The 12762-nt window shown below is 42.3% G+C and overlaps 1 pseudogene across 1 annotated transcript; it reads left to right on the top strand.

Moving 5' to 3' along the window:
* Window positions 1-5767: 5767 nt before the first annotated feature.
* LOC308415522 (zinc finger CCHC domain-containing protein 9-like) lies at window positions 5768-6578 on the top strand (annotated as a pseudogene). The gene has a single exon. The product of its transcript is annotated as a zinc finger CCHC domain-containing protein 9-like (transcript).
* The last annotated feature ends 6184 nt before the right edge of the window (window positions 6579-12762 follow it).

Raw genomic sequence — 12762 nt, 5'->3', positions numbered from 1 at the left:
TGTTTTGGGTGTGCATAGGGGTCACTGGACTGAATTGGCTTAGCAAAATGAGAGGCAGAAAAAAAAAATGTTTATCTCCAGCCCAGTAAGTTCTACTAGCAGTAAGACCCAGGAGTGATGTTTGAGAAATCACCAGTTCAAGTGGTGATGTAGGTACAGTGCTAATTTAAAAACACACAAAGAATGGTACTAATATTATGTTGTTATGGCTTGGGAGTAAACTTCTGGTGAAAACCTCACCCAGGGATTGTCACAGTGCTACCATAGCTCACATCACTGAAACAGGTTCCCATGTTAGTGAGGTCAAAAATGCATGTCAAGAGTTAGAAACACAGGGAGTATGTTGAAAAGGAAGTATTCTCTAAGTTAATATATTATTTCATATAATGTGATTTACAATGCATATGTACTACTAAATTAATAAATTAAATACTATGACATTTGAGCATTCTATTTACATCTCTAAAATTTCATAAATTCAAGTACGCCAAAACCTTGGGGCAGTTTTCTTGTCATATGGATGCCACTGAAAAACGCTACATTTCCCTCAGGGATAGAGCTTAGAAAGGAACCCCCAGCTCCGCACTAGACCCCCATTTGCAGATTTTTCTTCTCATTCTGGATGTGAAGATTAAATACCTTGGTGGTCCTTTCTGCCAGGAAAAATAGTCAAGCTATGTTCAAATGGTAAAAGTTACACTGGTATTTAAATTGCTGGTGGCAGTATAAATCATTTCAACCTCTCACACAATAGATAAGCACTACAAAACTGTTCATCTCCTTTGACTGAGCCATAGCCTCTGCAGACACCTGCTATGGGTCCCAGGGCAGTGTTTACTCTCGGTGGGAGGGCTGGTGTTTCTGCAGTGCTGAGCGCCTCTTGAACACTCGGCCACACTCACTGCACTCACAGCGTTTAGCCGTGCTGTGGATCCGACGGTGGCGGCTCAGGCCTGAGCTCCTCCTGAAGGCCTTGCCACACTTGTCACACTCGTAGGGTTTCAGTCCGCTGTGGATGCGCCTGTGCTTGATGAGGTCAGAAGGCCCTCGGAAAGCCTTGCCGCAGTCGCCGCATGCATAAGGCCGTTCACCACTGTGGATGCGTGTGTGCTCCAGCAGGCTGGAGCTCTGGCGGAAGGCCTTGCCGCACTGGTTGCACTCATAGGGCTTCTCACCGGTGTGGATCCTCCGGTGCTTGGTGAGCTCTGAGCTCCTCCGGAACAGCTTGCCGCAGTGAGGACACCCGTAGGGTTTGGCGCCGCTGTGGATACGCTGGTGCTCTGCCAGGCCGTTGACACCACGGAAGGACTTGCCGCAGTCATCGCAGTCGAAGGGCAGGTGGCCCGTGTGCATCCGCTGGTGCTTGAGAAGTTCCTGGCGGTCCAGGAAATCCCTGCTGCACGCCTTGCACGCAAAGGGCTTTTCCGAAGTGTGAAGCTTCTGATGTCGAAAGAGGTGGGTGTTGGCTTTGAAGGACTGCCCACACTCCTCACAATCAAAGGGCTTCTCTCTGCTGTGCACCCTCAGGTGCTGACTAAGGCCTGCGTTCTTCTTAAACCTTTTCCCGCACTCCTCACACTCAAAGGGCTTCGCCTCCCTCTCCATTTGCTCCCTCTTTTCCAAGGCATCTTCCAGAGCCCGACTGGGGCCAGGCCGGGGCTGAGTGGCCACAGCTGCGTGGCTCTTCCTGTGCTCATTAAATTCTGACACCCCCCTGAAGACCTTCCTGCAATCGCCACACTCCCAGCCCTTCTCCTCACTGTGAACCCTCTGGTGCTGAACAAGGAGCACTTTAAGGCGGAAGGTGTCCCCACACTCTTTACATGCAAAATGGTGTTCTATGGGCAGATTTTGTGGGCTCCCTCCCCTTCCCCCGGAGTCCCCATTCTGTTTGACCTCAGCGCTGGGGTCATTGGCCCTCGGGGAACTCGTGGACGCCATCTCTTGCAGCTGGGCTTCTTCACTCATCTTCTGGTGGGAAGTCGCAGAGGTGTTTTCTACAAAGATAAGGCATAAATGAGACACAACAGTTTACAGAGTACCCAGGAAAATAACTCCCTCTCCTCCAATCGCTGAGCATGAGGTAGGACCTTAAAGCCACCAGAGGTCAGCACTAGATGAAAAGGTGGGCGAGTCCTGAGTCTGACTTCAAACCTAAGAGGTCAGCAGCTGCCTTTAACCCAAATCTGAGTCCCTCTCCCAGATTTCCTCATGTTTCCTTTATGCTCACCAGGGTGCTTACTGTGATCTGTGCTGAGGGATGGATCTGATACCAACAGAACTTGTCCTTGTGACAGGTGCGATACCAAAGCAGGATTCACAACACGGACGCCTGTTAATGGAAGAAGACGGCAGCCACTGATGATGTCACCATGGAGGAACGGGACGAGCTGTCTATTGCCATATTATAGAAGTCATACATGCAATTCAAATGCACTTCTCAAGGGCAAGCTCCTTCTGGGGAATGGAGGAAGGCAGGCTCTGGGTCCTCTTAGCAGGGGCTCCAGAAACACAGTAGGTAGCATCTTGGGTCAATGAACTTAACCCCATTGTCTACTCCTGTCTACTGACCTGAACAACTCTCAATCCAAACTCTCAACAGTTCACTTATGATCAATTTAATGTGTGATATATTCTTTATCTAAATAAAAAGTATTAAATTTTAAAAGCACTCTAAATTATCAGAATAATATTGCTCTAATGTCCATTTTTACAGTTATTTATTGTGCATGTGATTGGGTAAGCATGTTCATGCCATGGTGTACTTGTGGAAGTTAAAGGACAAGTTGAAGAAATTGAATGTCTACTCCTACCTTATGGGTTCTGAGGACTGGACTTAGGTCAGCAGGTTGTGTGGCAAGCATCTTTCCATGCTCAGCCATTTAACTGACTATTATTCTAATTTCTTTCAAGTGTAAGCTGTAATGGAGATCTTTTCATACCATGAAGAGCTGCTGTTGAGTATTCTCAATAAGGAAGGGCAAAGTGAGGTTATAAGGGATGGCCATGTATCCGCAACTCCACTTTCAGTGGATGGTGAGTCTGAGAAGTTCTGGAAGTTCCTTACCAATGGAGGTCACAGTCCTGGAATATGCCAGTGTCTGCTGCTCCGGGTTCAGACTCAGCCACTCCTGTTCTGTAAGGTGCCACGGTACAATATCAAATGATACCAACTCCTGAAAGAAATCACATTGAGAGTCTTTTTACCTAATCTGTAATGAGGTTGGATGGCACCAGTGATGCCAGGGGCAGGGACTGAAGTGTTCACATCTGTAAGAAGTCCTAGAAAGAAAACATTATCACAAAAAAGAAGACCTGGGCTGTCTGGCCCTGGGACTCCCACTGTCTTCCCAAAGAACACAGAATCAGCTCTCTTATGTATACAATAGGTATCATAAAAGCACACTGGGGATTCATTCCCTGGCAGCCTGTGGGAGAGAAGCAGAGGACAGGAAGGAAGGCAGTGGCTAGGGTTTATATGCTGCTGCATGTCATGCTGGGGAAGAGGCAGAGGCTGAGGCCAAAATCAGGGAGCAGTGACAAAATCTCAAGCAAGGCAAGAGGGAAGCACAGCTCACCTGGGCCTCCGGCATCTCAAGAGGGACTGCCAGGACCTGGTTTCCTGGGGCTCCATCTTGGGGAAGGGCAAGACCTTGGGGAGCAGGCGGAGCTAAGGAAAGTGAAAAAAGCTGTGAGTGACAACAGCCCTGCTTCTTGGTCCCCTGGGATGACATTAGTGGTTACCCTAGCTTTAAATCTTGCAGAGTATCCTCTCTCAGGCTGGCTGAATGACAAGGAAGAGCATGAAAATGCCTGAGCAAATAAATATATCTGAAACAGCAGCAAAGTAGGCTGGAAAAGAATTAATATAGGCGGACCAGAGGGAAAAGAGGTAAGACAAATGCTAGCCCAGGCAGCGTTGCTACAGAGAGCTGCTGGTAGGAAGACTAGCTGCAAGCCACTGGTTGACTATAGGGCTCCCTTTAAGTAAGCTTGGATGAGGTCAATATTCATACTACAGAGGGAAGGAGCATACTAAAGAGAGTACCAGAGGAAATAACTTAAGAGATGAGGAATCTTTTTTATGGATACCTAAAACTGATGGGACAACTAAAAGGAGGAGAGGTGACAACAGCAGGTACCTGGACTTCTTCACCATTGATAGAGCCTTTAAAAGCACACCCTAATATAACTAGTTGTTGAGTGAAAACCATGAGGAACCCTCTTGTATGTTATTTAACAAAATGAAAGGTTGGAAAAAACAGCTGGAGAAAAATATGTCTAAGAAAAGCTCTTCAAATAGTCTATTGATAAAGAAAGATCTCCAGTGAGTGTGTGCATGTGTTACCCTTTCTTTCATATTGCAAAGTCTATGATCTATTTTAAGATCTTACCACAGATGTCTGTGCATTATAGGCCTCCCACCGCAGTGAGTTCAGAGAAACAGCCACACAGTTCATGTTCTCATGTCAACTCAATTCAACTCACAATTAAGTGAAAAGAAAACATTTTAGCACTATCTCAAGGACTACAAAAACTCAGGCACTTCAGAAAGACTTAAATATGGTATCTGAGAAGGGCTGAATGGAAATTCCTATGTAGGGCCATGATGGAGTAACAAGGAACAGATTAACATCCACAAACAAGTTGCAAACCTGTGTTCAGTAATAGTTTTTAATACTAGGACAGTAGGAAGCACAGGATCAAGACTCCCAGATAAATAATGAGGTGAGTTCTGTTATCTATTCAGTGTTCTAGCTGGAGGCAATGTCCTCCAGATTGAGCATGTTGGAGGGGTAAAACCAAATAGAGCTTAGCAAACTCATCAGAAGCTTCTGAGGTTAGCATTCTGGGTGGTAGGTCAGATGGACTTGCAGAGCAGGTTTCAGAAAGCACATATAGGAAAAGAAGTGAAAAAAAGATATGGATAAGGTTTGCCCTGAATATTTTCTGATTGCCAGTATTGAACAAAACTCCCAAGGACTGTAAGCTGAACAGTTTCTAGGACACACAGAAGTAAGATGTTCAAGGTCTGATCAACTCACATACAATCCTTGTGTGTTTCCCCAGAACATTCAGAAGCCAACACAGAAGGAACATAGTTCAATGGTCTATTCTTAAAGCCCAAACTATAAAAGATCTGCCCTATAAAAATTTAATTATAGGTTCCAAGGACATTAAACTGACCTACAAATAACTACTCGTAACCCTCAAAGTCTAGACACTCAAGGATATAATCATTATGAGATCTACTTTCCAATAAAAAATTATTGAACTACCAAGAAACACAAATATGTGACCTACAGCAAAGAGAATAAGCAGTCAACAGGAACATTCAGAAATGAGTAATATAACTTATAGATAAGGAAAAAAAGATAATTTAACTCCATTACTGAAGAAAAATGGGGATACAAGGCAAAATAGAATATGAAAAAAAAACCAAATGCAATTTTTGTAGATTAAATATATGTAAAAATAAAAATTTCACTGGGTGTGATCAGATACTATAAGGAATAATAAAAAACATGAAGATATAGTAATAGAAGCTATTTAAAATAAAATCAGAGAGAAAGCGAACATAAATTTTTCAAAACGATGAGAGGAATATTTTAAAAGTAGCTGGAGGGAAGAAATGTAAAAGAAAGAAAACAATGATTATAATAAAAGACTGTCAACCAAGAATTCTAAAGTCAGAAAATATCTAACAAAAATGAAGAATAGCTCTGGAGGATTCACACGGGATCGATTAAGTACCTCTGATCCAACCATGACTGGGTGGGCTAGAGTCAGTACTTCAGACAGTAAGAGACCCTTGTCTGCAACATCGTGGGAGGATATGAAGAAGGGATCTTCGGAGAGAGCAACCCAAACCCTCCACGTCATAAGCAGTGTCAAATCAGTGGGCGGTCCCTTAGAAACGATGCACCTCAAGCAAAACGCAAAAAGAACAAGAAGAAAAAGAGTATCCGAATGAAGATGTGAACGGGTTCATGGAATACCTGAAGCAGAGCTCACAGGGGCTTCACAATGAACAGCTGATAGCAGCTGACAGCCGGGAAGTAAGGGAAGAACTTGCAGTGGCCTTAAAGAAGGACAGTGGCCGGGAAGAAAGGCGGCTAGAGAGACAGGCGGCAAAGAAGAATGCAATGGTATGTTTCCACTGTCGACAACCTGGCCATGGAATTGCCGACTGCCCAGCTGTACTAGAGAGTCAGGACATGGGCACCAGCATTTGTTACCACTGCGGGTCCACGGAACACGAGATGACAAAGTGCAGAGATAACGTGGACCCTGCGCTTGGTGAATTTCCTTTTGCAAAATGTTTTGTCTGTGGAGAAATGGGACACCTGTCCAGATCCTGCCCCAATAATACCAAAGGAGTCTATGCTGATGGTGGCGGCTGTAAACTCTGTGGCTCCGTGGAACATTTCAAGAAAAATTGCCCTGAAAATCAGAACTCAGATCGAATCGTCACAGTTGGTCGCTGGGTCAAGGGGATGAGTGCAGACTACGAAGACCTGGATGTGCCGAAGCTTCAGAGACCTAAGACGAAAGTACCCAGAGTCCTTAACTTTTGATAAGAAGTACAGTCAAGTGCCATCTCAAGGTTACTTTCCAAAGCAGGCCTTTAGAGATTAAATCTGGGCACGTGTGGAGGCAGCCGGTATTACAGACATGACTCTGACCTTGACGGGGGCCAGGTCGCCTACACACCATCAGAAAGTACAGAGTGATTAATTATACCCTTTAGATCTGTGTCTGTCTGTCTGTATTGTATTATGTATGTATGTATGTATGTATGTATGTATGTATGTCTCTCTATGCCTGTGTGTCTCTCTGTATTTGAAACAAATTCTTTGTAGCCCAGGTTGGCTTCAGACTAATAACCCTGCTTCAGCGTCCAGAGTACTGAAATTACAGGCAACGTGCCTAAGAGCAGATCTTAACAGATGGAACTGAGAAATAACTAAGGGCCTCAATCCCTGATGGTGGCAGTCATCGCTACAAATGTAAATTATGAATCAAAATTGACCCCTAAACTAACCATATGCCTTTCAGCTTGTGAATAAAGAAATACTTTGTTATATGCTCTTAATTCAGATTATCAATTTATTGTAGTAAAAATTTATTTGTATGTTGTCACAAAATCTGTAATTTTGAGTACTGAATAAAATTTTATCAGGCTTTAAAAAAATGAAGAATAAATGAATATTCAAAAATAAAAGATACTTGAATATTTTGGTCAAAAGCTGACATTTAGACATATGAGCATATGCATCAAGCTCCCCAAGTCTGTGCTGAATGCTAATACTCCAAAAGAAGAAAAGGGAAGAACAGCATTATCAACCAACCAAACCCCTCAGAACTCCCAGGGTCTAAAACACCAACCATTGAGCACACATGGAGAAACCCACGGCTCCAGTTGCATATGCAGCAGAGGATGGCATTGTCTAACATCAATGGAAGGAGAGACAGTGTAGGGGAACAACAAGGTGCTGAGGTTGAAGAGAGGGAGCACCTTCATGGAAGTAAGTGGAGGGGGAGGGAGGATGGTTTGGAGGAAGGGGGTAATATTTGAAATGTAAATACAAAGAATATCCAATAAAATAATTTTTAAAAGAAAGGGGGAAAAGAAGATATGGGACAAATGGAAGTAAATAGTAGGATGGCAAACTTAAACTCTATCATGCAAATACTTAAACCAAGCACTTTCAATCAGAAGGTAGAGACTATTAAATTGTATTAAAACACAAGACTATGTACTATCTAAAAACAGTACTAAGGATACAGACATTTTAAAAGTGAAAACACAGAAAATAGTATACTGTAACAGATGTATTGAAAAAAATATATGCAGGGTGAATGACCAAGGTGGGTCACAGTTCTCAAGTTTCTAGTGCAAGGTTCTAGAACTCAGGGCAAGAAAAAAACCTGAAGGTTTCAGTATAAAACACAATAGGTGGCCAGACTAAGATAACATTTCAGCAGAAGAAACAGGTAGGGAGAGCATTTGACTGAAACCCAAAGAGAGGAAAAAGAGGAAAACAAATACACATATAGTCACATTTCCATAGAAAGAAGGAAAATACAGAGTGACCAGTAGCTAGAATAAGCAAACTCATTCAATGCTTGTATATGGGGAGAGACAAGATCTGGAAAGATCAAATTTTTAAATTGAATTTTAGATATCAAGCTGAATTTCACTAGTCAATGTCTACTTTGATTTGGGCTTCCTATACAAACACAATGAACTGGTCATAAACTTATTACATGTTTTTAAAACAATTCACTTCCAATTGACACTGATGTTACCAAATGAAATGGAGAGGGACATCACATCACACATGCGCTTCTGGGAAAAGATGGTCTATTATAAACCTTTTCTTGCCTTGCACACAAGTGCATAGCCTACTTCCACTAATCACCCCATCCAGACACACTGACCTTCATGTAGATATAAAATGCCAAGGCTATGGCCCTCAAAGCCTGTGACCCTGCTAAGAACATCATCTCTTATCACAGGAGGTTCCTTCTAACAATTTAGGCCTTAACTCAAATGTCACTTCCTTAAAACCTCTTTATTCCCCAGCCCTGACAGTTTATTCCAAACATTTTCACTAATAAAAGGGTTTCTTTTGAAGTTGCTTTTCTCAGAAAAAAAATCTGATCCAATAGGACAGGACCTTCTCTCCATTGGTTACCCTTAAATTCATGGTGTATGTAGCAGATACTGGCACCATGTAGGACATGATATAGTGTGGAACAACCAACCGATCAATGTAAGCAGGGTGGTGTGTTGAATGGAGCAAGCTTCCTTTTATGTAACATAAGGGATGAAGACTCGGAGCTGCTTGTCACACAATGTCACTGTTACAACTATAACTGGTTGTTATCACCACCATTTTCTAGAAAATAAGGTACAATCCCAAGTGTCCAGATCAGAACCAGAAGATAATGACCGCCGTGCAGGCTTCACGGAGTGGATATATGTTTGGAAGCTACCTTTAAAATCCATGCCATCTCAGAGTGTCACTATATAAATAAATATTTTCCTCTCTTACACACATACATACACACACACACAGGACTTCCAAATCATCCACCTTTAATAGAACAAATCCCACTGAAGTGTTTTTTTCTTAATTGGCATGAGTAACTGTTAAAACTACTAAAACTACAACCCCAAAGACTTGATAATTATCCTTCCTATTGAGCAACAGGAGTGGCCTTTCCTATACTTTAGCTCCTGCTGGCTATGTGATAGCCACTCAGAGTTACAGAGCCCTTGAATATACAGATAATTTAGAAGGTACTCATGAAAACAAGAGGGAAAAAAGTAGGTCCTGCTTTCACAAAGGAAACTAAACTCTGCTCAATTAGCTAAGTGTAGGAAAATCATTTAAAAATGTTAGTACACATGAATCCCTACCATGGTTCAAACTAAAACTACCATCAATCTTAAAGACAATTGGATCACTTAACCTCTGTGTTGCACAACTATTCTACTTTAAAATGGTGGAATTAATCTAGAAAAGAAGCTGGATGCTGTGTCAATAATGCCAATTACAGGTGAAGTGGATCTTTGGAGATCAAAGTCAAAGCAACTCCATACAGAACATGAAAGTTACTGTAGTGCACCCAAAGGACACAGACTGTAATGTAACCTTGAACACAAGTCACTTTCATTCAGGACAAAAAAAGCATACCCTGAATCCTAAAGATTTTCCCACAGTGTGTGTGTGTATGTGTGTGTGTGTGTGTGTGTATGTGTGTGTGTGTATATGTATCTATATATGTATATACATATATATGTATATACATATGTGTATATATCTATATATGTAGATACATATACATACACACTACTACCTCTAATTGGGAAAGAAAGCCAAGAGAAGCACTGCAGGGAAAGAAACCTTCAAATCTGGGCAAACAACAGTCTTTCTTTATATGGGAAACAAAGGCCCAGGCTAAGGCTTCATCAGGGTTAACTGAATTTCATATTGGGCCTTGCCAAGTCCATGTTATGTCGCAGCTGTTTAATAAACATCTGTTGCGAGAATTCATGTGTAGCGGTCACGTCAACTGCACAGCTGGGCAAGTTTGAATTTTAAAACACCAGAGCTCATGTGATGAGCAAATCTTCCTGCTTCAGAACAATATGTAGATTTTTAAAATGAATCCTTCACATACGTGTTTCTTGCAGTACTAATTGTAGAATCATCCTGAGTATCCATCAACATATAAATAAAATGTTTTATCCAGTCACAATGTAAGTTTTAACTGAGAGATTAATTTGAATTTACTGCATAGAATTATAAACACTAAGAGACCCAATATAACCATTTTATTTTTTACCTGAAAGAACAGAAATTGAGAGTTGAATTCAACAGACATAAAATAACCTATATCATAAAAACTAGGAAACAATTTGGCGTCTTTTTTTACTTCTCTAGACAGGCATTATCTTTCTTCAGCAGCAGGGGAGGAAGAGTCAGGAATACCACTCAAATAAGACCCATCTGGAAGGTTTCAGAAGCTTCCAAGGGTACCTCAAACACCTAGACTGACTCAAGTTTTGTTTTGAGAACCTGCAGTAGGAATATTTTCAGGGCATTTGCTTGTTTAGGTTTTATCATTAACTTGACACAAACCTAGAGTCACCTAAGAAGAGGACCCTTAACTGAAGAATAGTCTCAATCAAAATGCCCTGTGGCTATGTTTAGGTCATTTTCTTGGTTGATGATGGCTGTTGGAGGAGATCGTCCTTAGGCAGGAGGGCTAAATTTAGCTAAGACCAGAGAGCAGGTATGTAAATAGTGCTCCTCCATGGTTCTTTCCCTGGCTTCCTTCAATAATGGATTATGGCCGGTTGCTTTTGCTTGGGGTATTTTATCATACCAACAGAAAACCAAACTGCAACAGATCACAAAGCTTGTGCTGTTCAATTTCCTTTATGGCCAGAGTAAATGTACTTCAAGCTTACTAACATTCAAAAGAGATCTGGTACCAACTGGAGCTTTCAGCCCCATTTCCCTTGCACTGTGTGTCTAAAATTGTCAGACTTGTTTCTGGGCAGGTAGTTCAGCAACACTAGCATATATAAGCTTCCAGAACTCAAATACTTCTTCACTATCTTGTAGCCCCACCCATGGGCCTTCCAGAAGCACAGCAGCTTTACCAACTTCAGACAGACTATAAACACCCAGACTTACCTAAAAATGACACACAGGGATGACTCATCTCGTTATGAACAGTCCCGAGAGATTACTCCTGTACGAAAGGTCTCGCCTGTTGGATTGAAATAAGTTGGGTGAACAGAAGCAGCTCATACATGGACCTTCCAGGAACCTGTCCTTTTCATACTGAATGTTCAAGGGCAAGACAAGCTGTGTAACTGAAATGTACTGCCAAGGTCTGGATGTGCCTCAGTGAATCCAGGGTGCAAGTACTGAGTGTAGACCCAGGGGCTACAGGTGCTTCTGGCCTTTAAGTTCCCAAATGAACTTGGCACACCAAGAGGTTGGCCCATCTTGTACTGTGAAATCTGGCTGCTACTCAAAAGTGCAGAATCCTAAAAGGTCAAAAGGGATGACTGTCTTACCAGGAAAGTCTGTTTGTCTTGGAATAATTGTGTCGGTGTGTATCTTTTTCTGTCTGTGTGGGTGGGAAGGCACCTGTTTTCTCTGTTTTCCCCAGGCACCTGTCTCTGTTGAAGTTTCCCTCTTTATTTCATTCTATAAAAAGCCAGAAAGTAGACCAAAAGGGGATTTTATATTGTTTGTTATGTTTAATTGAGGAAAGGTTTATGTTCCTATTTCTCCAATAAACTGTGACATCTTTCTAAAAATTAAAATAAAACTTAAGCATAGAATCACTGAGGTACACCATCTGGATATAAAAGATTCCAAATTGGGAGTATGGTGAGATGCTATGCAGCTGCCTTAGGTCTTGTAAAAGGCCTAGATAGTTTTAGAAGGGCTGGATCACTGTTAGAAACCAGGCTAATGATTCAGTAAAAATTTTAGTGGTAGAGTCACAGGTCTGGGTAGCTGTTACAGAATCGCTATCTTTCAACATTGGACCTGTTTAGAATTTGGATGTTCCCCCACAACTCTTATCAGACAGCTTTCTGAGACTATGCTGGTGGTCAGACTTCTGACAAGAGAACTCACCATTCAGCTGATTTTTTCCAAGGGGTCTAGCATTAACAGAGGGCTAGAAATCACTTCTGCTGGATTCTAAATACAGATTCAGGAGCATTTTGGAGCAATGGACCAGACTGTGTCAGACACTGTTAATTTTGTTTCTATAACAAAGTTCAATGGGAGAAGGGGTAAAGTAAGTGGTCCTACCCAAAAGAGGTACTATTCCACTAGTCCCATCTGAAAGTTTCTCCTAAAGGAAAATGGAGAGACTGGGGTTTAAGAGAAAATGTTCCACTGACCAAGGAGACTGGAGGGGGCTGCCTGCCTCTGAGTCGAAGGCTGGCTAGAGGGTGTCAGCTGGCACACAGGGTGAGCCCTCTGGGAAGAGAGCCAGGAATGGGGGTGGGGGCACTGAAACGGACCATGAGCTTTGGGCAGCAAGCAAGTGGGAGTATGCATATGTGTAAAAAAGACATGTAATTAATCACCCAAATATAGACTGTTGGAACCAGCAAAGGAGTTTAGAAGGGGGCAATGGAGTGGTGCCAGAAAATGTGGTTCCCAGAAGGGCCACGGTAGAATGTCTCTTTATCTGCCAAGAATTCCCTTCTGC

Source organism: Micromys minutus, assembly GCF_963924665.1.
Source record: "Micromys minutus genome assembly, chromosome: X".
NCBI lineage: Eukaryota > Metazoa > Chordata > Mammalia > Rodentia > Muridae > Micromys > Micromys minutus.
Note: the sequence above shows the minus strand (reverse complement) of the source record. Positions and strands in the feature narration are given on the sequence as shown.